This window comes from Macrotis lagotis, chromosome 2, assembly GCF_037893015.1.
Source record: "Macrotis lagotis isolate mMagLag1 chromosome 2, bilby.v1.9.chrom.fasta, whole genome shotgun sequence".
In the NCBI taxonomy this organism is placed as follows: domain Eukaryota; kingdom Metazoa; phylum Chordata; class Mammalia; order Peramelemorphia; family Peramelidae; genus Macrotis; species Macrotis lagotis.
In genome coordinates this window covers 75713456-75725401 of record NC_133659.1, presented here as the reverse complement: position 1 = coordinate 75725401, position 11946 = coordinate 75713456, and the positions used below count along the sequence as shown (strand labels likewise).

At 45.1% G+C, this 11946-nt stretch overlaps 1 long non-coding RNA gene across 1 annotated transcript; it reads right to left on the bottom strand.

Moving 5' to 3' along the window:
* Positions 1 to 3195: 3195 nt before the first annotated feature.
* Positions 3196 to 11882, bottom strand: LOC141512861 (uncharacterized). The gene is made up of 4 exons (XR_012475620.1): positions 11775 to 11882; positions 10034 to 10138; positions 7211 to 7336; positions 3196 to 5585 (listed from the first exon to the last, which is right to left on the bottom strand). It is a non-coding gene; the product is annotated as an uncharacterized LOC141512861 (long non-coding RNA).
* Positions 11883 to 11946: the final 64 nt, after the last annotated feature.

The window sequence follows — 11946 nt, the reverse complement described above, 5'->3', positions numbered from 1 at the left end:
AGTGGAACAGGGGAAGGCAAGGGTGAATGAGTGAGCCTTCATTTTCATCATAAATGGCTCAGGGAGGAAATAACATACATAACAGGGTATAGAAAACTACCTTACCCTAGAAAAAAATAAAGGGATGGGATAAGGGGGAATGGGGGGAGGGGAGAGGGGATAGGAGAAGAGAAGGAAGATGGAGGGAGAGGGTACTCAGATACAACACACTTTTGGACAGGGCCAGGATGAAAGGAGAGAAAGAAAATAGAATAAATGAGAGCAGAGAGGAATAGAGCAGAGGTACAGCTAGTAATAGCAACTGTAGGAGAAATATTGAAGCAACTGCTCTGGTAGACTTATGATAAAGCAACTCACCCCAGAGATAGAGCCATTGGAATCTGAACACAGTCTGAAGTATTTTTTTCTCTCTCTCACTATTCTTTGAGGTTTCTCATCTTCTTTGGGGGGGTGGTTATGTTTACTCATAATAAAATTACTGTAATAATAGATTGGCAAAAATAAATATTAAAAAAAATGTGTAGAATATAACTCTGGCTTCAGGGCTTTAGATAATTCCATTGCCCCATTGAGTCACCATGAGGCTCATGATAGAGAAAACCTTAATCTTGTTGAAGTTTTGTCCAAAATCAAGTGTTTCCATTTATTCACTCAAGGGGTGGCTAGGTGGCACAGTGGATAGAACACTGGCCCTGGAGTCAGGAGTACCCGAGTTCAAATTCGGCCTCAGACACTTAATAATTACCTAGCTGTGTGGCCTTGGGCAAGTCACTTAACCCCATTGCCTTGCAAAAGAAAAAAGCATTCTTCTCTTTCACCCATTTATTCACTCAGCATGATTCACTAACCCCTGCCCCTAAAAATTTTATATTCTACTAATACAACATTTATTCAAATAAATACAATTTAAGATATAATAGGGACAAAGAAGGGATTCAGACAAAGTGCTCTAAGAAAATTTAGAGAATGGAAAGTTTATTTCTGTTAGGGAGATGAGGATGGCTTCAAAGAGGAGGAGGAGAAACATTTCAATAAGATGAGAAGGGCATTTTCTAGGCATGAGAGATGACATGCACATCATGGAGGATAGTGCAAGATGAGATAAGACCAGGTTAAGGATGCTGTATTCTACCCTGTTGAAAACTGGGAGCCACTAAAGATTTTGGAATGTAGGAGTAACATAATCAGATCTGTACATTAGATTATTTTGAGAAGTGTGGATAGATTGCAGAAGAGAATGGAGAAGGCAATTACAACACTTTAAGAGAAAGATGAAAGACTGAGGGAAGAGGAGGGACAATTGAAAGAGGTTGTGGGGGGCATCTAGGTGGCGCAGTGGACAAAGCACCAGCCCTGGAGTCAGGAGTGTACCTAGGTTCAAATCCGGTCTCAGACACTTAATAATGTGACCTTGGGCAAGCCACTTAACCCCATTTGCCTTGCAAAAAAAAAAACCTAAAAAAAAGAGATTGTGGGAGCAGAATTGATAAGATTTGGCAACTGAATGTTGGGGCTGAAGGAGAAGAAAGATCAAAAATGACTGGAGTTTTAGGAACTCAGATGACTGGGAAAATGGTAGTGAAGAAAGTCAAGAGGAAACAGGTCTAGGAGGAAAGATAAATTCATCTTTGGACATGCCAAGTCAGAGACATTGGTAAAACAACTGGGCAAAGATGCCCAATAGGAAGCGAGACATCTTAGTTGTTGATTAAGAGGAAGAAAATGGGTTCCAACACAGATTTGGGGTCATCTGCATAGGGGTGATCAATGAAGCCATAGGAATAGACTAAGGGAACTAGGTTAGATGATCTCTATCTGCTTTTAGTTTTAAATCTAAGATTCTAGCAATCCACAAGCATTAAGAACCTACAATGGGTCAAACACTCCACCAGTCAATGAAGATACAGAGACAAAAATGAAACAGCCCTGTCCTTAATAATAATAGCTTAAATCACTGATATCACAAAAAAGCTAGGTGACACAGTAGAGTGCTGGGTCCAGAGTCAGGAATAACACAGAGTTCAACCTCAGATACTTGCTAACTGTGTTATCCTGGGCAAGCCACCTAATCTGTCTGCCTTAGTTTCCTGAACTGTAAAACTAGCATAATGACAGCACTCACCTCCAAAGGCTGAAATCATCATCACTGGGATAATGACAGCACTCAACTCCAAAGGCTGTAACTATTATTACTATAAAGTACTTTATACAGTGCCTATAATACAGTAAGCCCCTCATAAATGATTATTCCCTTTACATATATATATATACATATATATATATATATATACATAAACAAATATATACAAACTGTAATAGTTTAAAACTACACTAAGACGTTTGGGGAAAGTTACGTTATTTCACAGCCCTTTGAGGTAGATGTCATTATTCCCATTTTGGAGAAATCAACTTGCCCAGGGTCACTCAGCTAGTGGGATTTAATCCCAGGTCTTTTTGACTCCAAGACCCTTGTCTTCCAATGAATTTCCATCCAACTGAGGGGATTTACACATATACACAGATAAATAAAAGATAAATTAATGCCGTGAGGGAAAGAACACTAGAAAACAACTAGAAAGGGGAGGAAAGGGCCTTCTTAAGAAATGACATCTGAAATGAGTCCAAGAAGTTAGAATTATAAGAGCTAAGATTTTAATACGCCGTATGGGTCACAGACTGGACCTTAACATCACAAGTACATAAAAGAGAATAGCAGGAAATACCTGGAAAAGTAGATGGAGCCAGATTTTGGAGGTCTTTGAGTACCATGCTGAATAGAGAGACTACACGGATATTTAAAGACAGAGCCTTGGGAAATAACCATGCTTAGGGCAAAAGAAACGAGTTGAACCAGCAGAGTTCTGGCAAAAGTAGTTAGAGAGGCAGGACAATCACCAGAACAGAGGACATCACTGGGAACTATATCAACAAAAAAAGGGCTTGGTCAGCAGTATCAGATGGTATAGAAAGAGGAGATAACAGAGGAAAAAGATCATCAGATTTCTCCAGCTGGGTACCAGCCACTTGAGGGAAACTGGAGGTAGGAAACAGGACAGTTTGGGGATGCTAAAATGGATGCAGTGAGTCATACCTGAGAGAGGAAAAATAAGATATTATCTTGAGAGGCTCAAGGAATCAAAAGAATAGTTTGGTGGAAAGTGGCTTGAGGTCTAGGCTGAGTATATTGGTAAGCAATGGGGAAGAAGATAACTAGGAAGAGATTAAAGAGGATAGAATGAAGACTGGAGGAAAGTATCAGAAGAGATTGGGAGAGGATGGGCCCAAGGACCCAAGTGGAGGGGGTAACATTGGCGAGAAAGGTAACCATCCTAGGCATCAGAACATGGCAGGAGACTATGGATGAAGACAGTTTTGAGGATGTGAAAGATGAATGAAGAGGAAGTTCAAAGCAGATGACATCAGACTTCTCAGTAAAATAGGAAGTGAGATCATCTTTTGGGGGGAAGGTAAGGGAGAGTTGAGAGTTTTTTGAGCATACTGAAAGAAGTGTAATCAGAAGTAGATCCATTTTTCCTTTAAAGTAGAGCTATGTGGTAGTAAATGACTTAAGGGATGGATTTAATCACCATATCTTGAATGGGAGGAGGTGGGGTTGGTTGGGGGAAAATTAGAGAAGGAAACAGAATTTGCTTCTGACTCCAGGCTGAAGATTAGGTAAGAAGACAGAAAAAGAAAGGAGGGAAGGAGGAATCGAGGGTCATAGAGTGAGGAGAGGGTTTAGGAGGAGTGAGGGAGTGATGGAGATGATGGGACATACTATTTAAGGGGTCTTGGAGGCAGGGCCGTTTCACTCTAAGGTTTAACAAAGAAAGGATGGAAGTGATAGCAGTTGGACAGTTGAGGCCTGCAGAGATCTGCCCCAGACACTAGGTAAGGAAATGTTTGTGGAAGGTCTGAAGAGGAAGCTGGGAGGTGGAGTGAACTGAGGACCCGAGTTCCAATCCAAACTCAGACACTAGCTGGGGGACCCTGAGCAAGTCACTTCACCCTGTTTGCCTCAGTTTCCTCATTTGGAAAATGATCTGGAAAAGGAAATGGCAAATCCCTCTGGTATCTCTACCAAGAAAACCTGCCAATGGGGTAAAGCACAACTGAAACAATCACACAACAGCAAAGGTTCACATATTGTGGTACAGGATGACATACATGAGTCTGGCTAGAGTTCACCCTTCTCATACTGTTCCTTTCAGTTGGTAGTATAAGAAAAAAAAAGATGGAAGACACTGCATTTTCAGTAAGATGGGGAAAGTTTACATTAAAAATGAAAGGGTTTGTTTATGGTCACAGCAGCAGGAGAAAAGGACAACCTCCCCAGTTCTACCCCATATTCTTTGACATTGTCATTGTTTTAAAAAAATGCAATATCTCACAAACATGTATACAATGTTATATAGATTATTCATCTGACGCTTGACTAACCTTTTGAGTCAGGTAATACAAATAAGCAGAATTATCTCCCCCATTTTACAGGTACAAAACTGAGATTAGAGCATGGTTAAGGTTCTTGAGTGTCAGATCCCAAGACAAACTCCTCTGATTCCAAATTCAGGGTGCTTTTCTGGATACCTTACTGCCTACAGTAGTGGGATACAAACACAACATCAACATGTCTTGTACCCTATTTGGAACTCAAAATTTCAAAAGGAACTTGAAGATAGGGGATGCTTTAAGATTGTTGGTTGGTCACTTCTCCCAACCCTTTTGAGATATCACTCATCATATATCTAGTTTGCATATGGAGAAATTAAACAATACATATTGAGCTTATTCAAAGTCACATATCATCAGAGGCCATCAAAAATTCCATCACAGCTGGAATTAATAACCAAACTCCTTAGTCTGAGGACTGTCTTCTGTGGTCTACCCTTAAGTATAAGATGGAAAAAAATATATAACAAGGCAGGTGAGGAGATCCATCTGCATTCTTACTAAAACTTACAGAAGGGTTTTAAATGAATAAATACTTCAATATGGTTAAAAGGAGACAGTGAGTAGTTCCAAGGGATTAAAAAGTGGGGGAGGGGGAGCTAGAGATTCCCATTAGTATCCGGGAACTAATTCTACCTAGGGGGAGACCTGAGGTTAGTGGAATATCCCTCAGTTTGTTCTCATGTAATCAGTTGACCTTTTAACCACCACCCCACTTACCCCCCCCCCCACACACACACACATACTCCAAAGGGGAAAACTGAACTTTATTTTTGTTGGGGTAAAAGCTTTATCATTAATGTCAATAAAGAGAACGATTATTAGCCAATTTGTTAATTAGGGCCATTTACACTTCCATTGTTGACTGTAATCATGACCCTCTCCTTTGAATTAGGTCTCACAAGGCTCAGTTTATTTTAGTCAAAAGTGGCTGGCAGCAAGAGATAATTTTTAAACCATGTGTGAATTTGACTTCTTAGCTGTGCCTCACCCTCTAGCCACCTTTCAATAAATCCCATCGGATGATTCAAGACAACTCCATCGGACTCAGGATGAAAAAACTTGCTAGCCGCCTGTGATGATGAGGAGCTCCGAGTGAAAACTGAAGTATAATTTTCTTCCTTTATTTTTCTTGCCTTTTTAAAAAAATGGCTAATAGGTTAATAGGCTTTGCACGATTTCATATGTATAATTCATGTTGTATTGCTTGCCTTCCCAGTGGGTAGGGAGAGGGCGTGGGAGGGAAAGAGAGAATTTGGAACTCAAAATTTCTAAAGAAAACCGTGTTTAAAAATAAACAATTTACAACGTTCATTGGAAAACCACTTCTCACTGATGCTAATCGGGTATGATCCTCACCAAAACCGACCCAACTCCAGAAATTTCCTAATACGTGTCCCTCTCCCCAGGGAAAATGAGTTTCTCTTTGTGTAATTGTATCTAGCTAGGAAGAGGAAAGGATTCATTCCGATGACAGCACTCCTGCCATGTGCTCAGTGGCTTGCTCCCATTCACTCTATTTTTAACCTGAGCTGTCTGTTAGGCTTTCCTTAAAGCGTGCCCCCCACCCCCAATTCCCTCTTCTGCAACGGGAGAGGAATGTGTGGAGAGGAGGGGCCCCTGCCTCTCGTTAGCTGGGCTCTGGTCCAGGGAGCCCCTTCCCCAGAAGGCCAAGGTCAGCTCCGGCCTCAGGTGGAGCCTTGGGTCTTCATTATAAGGTATCAGGTGAGGAGCCAATTTAAGTCGTGGCTGGGACCCTGGAAGACTCAACTGCACCCCGCCGGAGACCTCATTAAGCCCTGACCCTCTGCTCTTCCCTCCTCCCCTCCTCGGCTCTGGGGAGGGAAGTGGGAAAAGCCCGGCGCCCGGAGCAGCGAGAGTGGGGGGCGCCCCGAGTGTGGGCTGCCGCACTTGGCTTGAAGGATGTCTCCTTGCCCCTCCCCCAAAGCCACCTTCCCAGGGCATCAAAATGTGGTTCCCAGCCCCCCCCTTTTTAAAGTGACATTCCATCTCCCAGGGGTTTCTGGTCCGAGCTGGGGTCGCGGGCTCTCCCCGGCTTTGTCCGAGCCCCTCTCCTTGGGGCCCTTTGTCTCTTCTGCAGGGGGAAGGACTGGAGCCACGGAGGAGAGGACACCCCGCCCCCAGCCCCCTCTCCTGCGAGTCTCTCGGGGGCCCCGACCTCGCAGGAAGCGGGGCGGGAGCTGGAGCCCCCGAGGGAGGCGGGGGGAGACCCCGGGCCGTCTGCGCCCCCCTCCCGCTCCGGCCGCCCTCCCACTGAGGCCTTGGAGCCGGCCTCCTCCGGGAGTGACCGCCGGGGGCCGGGGCCCGCTTCCCCCGGGCCTCCTGGCCTTGCGGGAGCCCCAAAGTGCGACCCCGGCGCCTGCCCAGTTGGCTCTTCTTCGGGGCATCCTCTTACAGCCCCCCATATTCTCCGGCACCCTCCCCCCCCCGCTTCCCCTCAATCAAAGCGGGCCCAAGCTGCCCTGGGCCCCGGGGAAGGCTCCCCCACCCTGGGGACGGCGGCCCGGGTCGGACGTGGGGTGGGTAGGGGAGAGAAAGCGCCCCCCGTCGCACCCGGCCTTCCCCGGGCTAGCGCGGCCGGGCTGGTGGAGGCACAGCCCGTTTTTACATTCCCCTCTAACTCTTTAAAACGGAGCCTACATCGGGGACCTTGGGCCCCCCCAAAGGAAAAGCAGCAGGCATCTCTAGAGTCTAGGGGTGCGATCCTCTTAGCCCCCGCAGTCCCCAAGCAGTTTGTTACCTTGCCAACTGGTACGGGGGAGCTGATGCTGCTAGAGTCTGGGTTGGCACTGTGGGGAGGAAGGGGGGCAGGGCTGCGGAGCCTAACGAGGTCCCCGGCGGGCTTCATTAGCATCCCGGCTCTTCTCTGCTTTGACAGGAGGAGGAGAGGAGATGCTTTATTCTGCCCGGTAATAGACCGCTGCTTGGGGATTTGCACGTTCCAGTTTTATTCCATCTCCGCAGGAGGCGGCGGGGAGCTGGAAAGGCTCTGGGTCTACCCGACCCGGAGCCAAACACCCCGGACTCTTAGGTCCAACCTCGCACTTGTAAAATGGGGGGGGCTTGGACCAAGAGGTGTTCTTATGGTGGTTTTTAGCTTGAAGGTCCTTATGATCTCCCATCCATCTTTTAGCTGTTTTCAAATGTGGACGTGGGGGAGGGGGAGAGAGAGACAGACGGAGAGACACAGAGAGAGACAGAGAGAAGAAAAGGGGGGACCCTTCCATTTAACCCTAAATGACTCTTCTAACATCAATCCTATTTCTTGAATGTCAGACATCTCAAGAAAGAAACCTTGTTCCCTTAACTCCCTGCCATCTGACTTCAGTCCTCAGGGCTCTAATGATGTTACTCTCTCAAAAGTTACCAATAATGCCCCCCCTTTCCTATTCTGTCCCCATCTTCTCTCACTTCTCTATTCTCTCTCTTGGAACTTTCCATCCTTGACTTCGGCAATACCATATTGTCCCACTTCCCCCATCACCTCTCCAAATAATCTATTCCATTCCTTCAACGGCTCATTCACCATCTTCACCCTCCAAGACTACTATGAACTATCGGAAGTCTCAGTCTGTGGTTCTAGCACTTCCCTGGAACCTTCTCTCTGCTCCTGGCTTCTGCTATCATTTTTCCTGTTGATAATGACTCCTAGGCCATTATCTCTAAAGCCCTGTCTTCTCCTTTGGGCTCCTTATCTTTAACTGCCTTTTCACTTGGATGCCTCGCCCCGGCCCCCAAATCATCCTGCTGGGTGACCTTGAGGAAGTCACAAACCTTTTAGGTTGGCCTCATCTGTCAAGAAAAATGAACTAAATGATATGTTGTCATTTTTAACTCTAATATTCAGTGACTGCTACTAAACTGAGACTCATTTACCCCTCCTCTAAAACATTCTCTTTATCTCAACTACTTTTCACTGTTGTCACTGGTATCCTCCTTCTCCCTGGGCTCAAAACCTTGAAGGCATCCTTGCTCTGGTGCTCTTCGGTAATGATATCCAATCACCTGGTCCCTGTCAATCCTTTCTCACAATGTCTCCTCTAGTTTTTCCTTTCTTTTCCTCCCTACTATTACCACCATAGTCTAGGCCCTTAAACCTCCCAACTAAATGGTAAGCTGGCCTCTCAGGCTTCAGGTTCTTCCATACCAATCCAGTAGGCCTACTATAGTCAGATCAAACCTCCTTAAGCTATGAGTTTTATCATACAATTACTTTGTCTTTTATAATGATTTCTGAGCCCAAGAGACAGATCATGGATAGAGAATTGGGACTGGATTCTGGAAGGCTTGAGTTCAAATTTGTCCTCAGCTGTGGGACCCTGAACAAGTCACTTAAATCTCTTGTCTGCCTCAGTTTCCTCAACTGAAAAATGGGGATCAAATGAAACATAGTAAAGAGCTTAGCACAGTAGGTAACCTTTGTAGGCTACTGGTGAGCAAAGCATGAAGGGCCTATATGTGATTGTCTCCTCTTCCCTTTTTGTGGTCTGACCCTATCAGACAAGGTAAATTCTTCAGTCTTAACTCCCTGTATCTTCTGCTCTAGTCAGACCAATCACCTCACTGTCCCATAAAGATGCCAAATTTATTCCTAGCTGGAGGCAGACTTCATTAGTGTTCCTCTAATAGACCAGAATTCTTCTAGCCATACTGAGGAAGATTAGCTCAACTTCCATCTTTCCCATGAAGCCTCCCTGAATAACCCATATCTCTCCTCTTCCTAGTCCAATAATAGCTCACATTTGTAAAGCAGATTTCCCTCCCCCCCAATATATTCTCATGTGATTCAACAATCCTGGGAAGTATGATTTTTATCTCCATTTTGCAGAAGAGGAAACTGAGGTTGAGAGGTTAAGTGATTTGCCCAAGGTTACACAGCTATTATGAGAATGGAATGGAATTCTGGTCTGAGTCCAGCATTTCTGTCCATCAGAATGCCTATCTACCTTTTAGGGACAGTTTGATTTGGAAATCAAGATACCTGTGTTTAACTACCAGTTCTACGGCTATCTGTCCTTCCTTCTCAAAGAAGACCATGCCCTCAGGGAGGTAACACCATGACAAGCAAATGAATGGGATTTGAGTGAGGGGGGTGCTGTGCTAAGTCATCAACTCAAGTCATCTGGGTCCAGTGGCCAGGCACGAATCAGCATGACTGGAGATGGCCCTGGATGTGAGGCAATCAGGGTTAAGTGACTGGGTCACACAGCAAATAAGTGTGAGTTCAGATTTGAACTCAGGTCCTCCTGACTTCAGGAATGCTGCTCTACACTATCTGGGGGGGGGGGGGGGGGGGGACACCTCTCTGTACCTGTTTCATGACCTCTAAATCCCTAACCAGCTTTATATCCCATTATCTTTTTATTTTCTTTTGTATGTTAGTGTTATATTCCTTCTGTCTGGGATATAGAACTATATATCCTTATAGTGTTTCATAAGTATATTTCTTCTCTTTCAAACTAGAAGTTAAACTCCTTGAGGACAGAAGCCATGGCTTACACTTTTCCCACATTTACCTTCCTCATGCCACATAGAGATACAATGCTAAAGTCAAGGTATGTACCTGTCAACTGGGGAGACTTGGTTTGAACATCCAGGCTTCTTTTGGCAAATCCAAACTCATCTTTGCACCACAATTTCGAGATGTGTTTCCATGTCCCACGACAAGCTGAAGGAGTTGGAATGCAAACCAGGATAGGTATTTCCAGACCCTTACCAACAAAGCTACATCTCCTTCTCCCATCACAATTCTAGAGTGGGAAGGTCTTGCAGAACATGATCCACACTGACTTCTAACATTACTATTGTTTCATTCCAAGGGTCCTTGAACAGACTCCTTGATCAACCTTTCTGGGCTTCCAGACCCCTTCTTACATTAAAAAGGAATGCCCCCCCTTCAGAATTTATGCCCAGAATATAGGCAGCCTAGCAAGGAGATTCTTACCTATTCTCTGGTAAAAGCCTCTAAGACCAGTTAACAGCTTGCCCAGCCCACAAAGGACAGCCCCTAGTTTCATCCATATAGGGGCTCCCAGCAGTCACACCCCTAGCAGGGTCTTTTGAAGGAGTGTTTTCAGGGAGAAAATCCAAAGTCAAGGGAAATGTCACCAAGGATGGTGTCCTGTGTACCTCATAAGAGTTTCCAGCTAAGGTGACTGAGCCCCTGCCTGCAGGGATTTCTTGTATGGCCAGATAAACAAGAAATAAAAGGCATTCTAGTTTTCTCAAGTAGGTCATACAGATCCCAGAAAAGAAATCTGTTAAATACAGATGCCAAAAAGCTTTCACCCTCTCTCCAGTCCAAAAATAAAAATTGGAAAATTAAAGAAAAGAGGGGTTGTGGTGAAGGCTGACAAAAGCCAGGAAAATGAAAGCAAAGGGTGGGGCCCTTCCTGTCCTGAATTCACCCAGCCAGCAGCAAAGGATAGCTTAGAGCCTGAAGAATGTATGTACATACTTTTTAACTTCTCAGACTTTGACTTCTGCTCTTGGAAATGGATATGCTCTCCTATATATCTTGTCACAAATATACCAGATTTGTGACAGATATGGGATCATCATAAGGGGGCACTTCCTAACCAGCAGAAGCTGTCCAAAAGTAAGAGACTTGTCTGTCCAATATTGGGAGGATAAAAGTCCCTCCCTGGAACTGTTGAATCTGAGGTTGTTTGCCCACTTGTTGGGGTTGTTATGAAGGATGAGGGGAGGGGATTTGTTCAAGCTTCCTTGGCTCAACAATTCTAAATTACATTCTTTGTAGAATATTGGTTAGTTAGGCATGCTGGGTCTGCTGAGAAATGGGGGGAGGGGAAGAAGAAAGAGGGAGGGCTGTCACTCCACCCCCAGTACTACTTCTAGTAAAAGCACTTTTAACACTTCTGTAAAAAAAAAAATCTCCTTACTAAAGCAAACCCAGAGGGTGATGCAAAGCAGAGAAACACTTTAAGGCTTCTTTTTTTTTTTTTAATCTAAGGAGCTCTGCATTTCATTATTTGTTCTGGAAAGTTACACATTCAGTTCCAAAAAGGGGGGGGGGTGAGGAGGGGGGGAGGCAGGGAAGAATTGCTTTGTGTCCCAAGCTTGGAGTCTGGAATTAAAACAAGAACATGGAAATAGTTTATTTGCTATCCTGGCTTCTACCCACCTACCCTCCATCTGTTTATGGGGCTGATTTGGCTTTCAGTTACTTAGGATGCTTCCAGAAAATGTTCCAGCAATCGCTTCCCCACCCCATCCCCCTCCAGTGATACTATAAAAGGGGGGGCTTTGAAACCCCCCTATTCCTCCCGCTCTCAAACAATTACCTGTCCTTGGATACCACCTTTTCACCTCCTATCCATCCCTCCAAGGCTGGTCTTCCTTAGCAAGTTCAGTCATCAGGAAACCAAACCCTTTCTCCAGCCCAGCTGGCAGCCTGCCCAGCCCCTCCTATTCCAGGCCCCCACCCCCACCGCTTCCCATTCCTGGCCCCTCCCT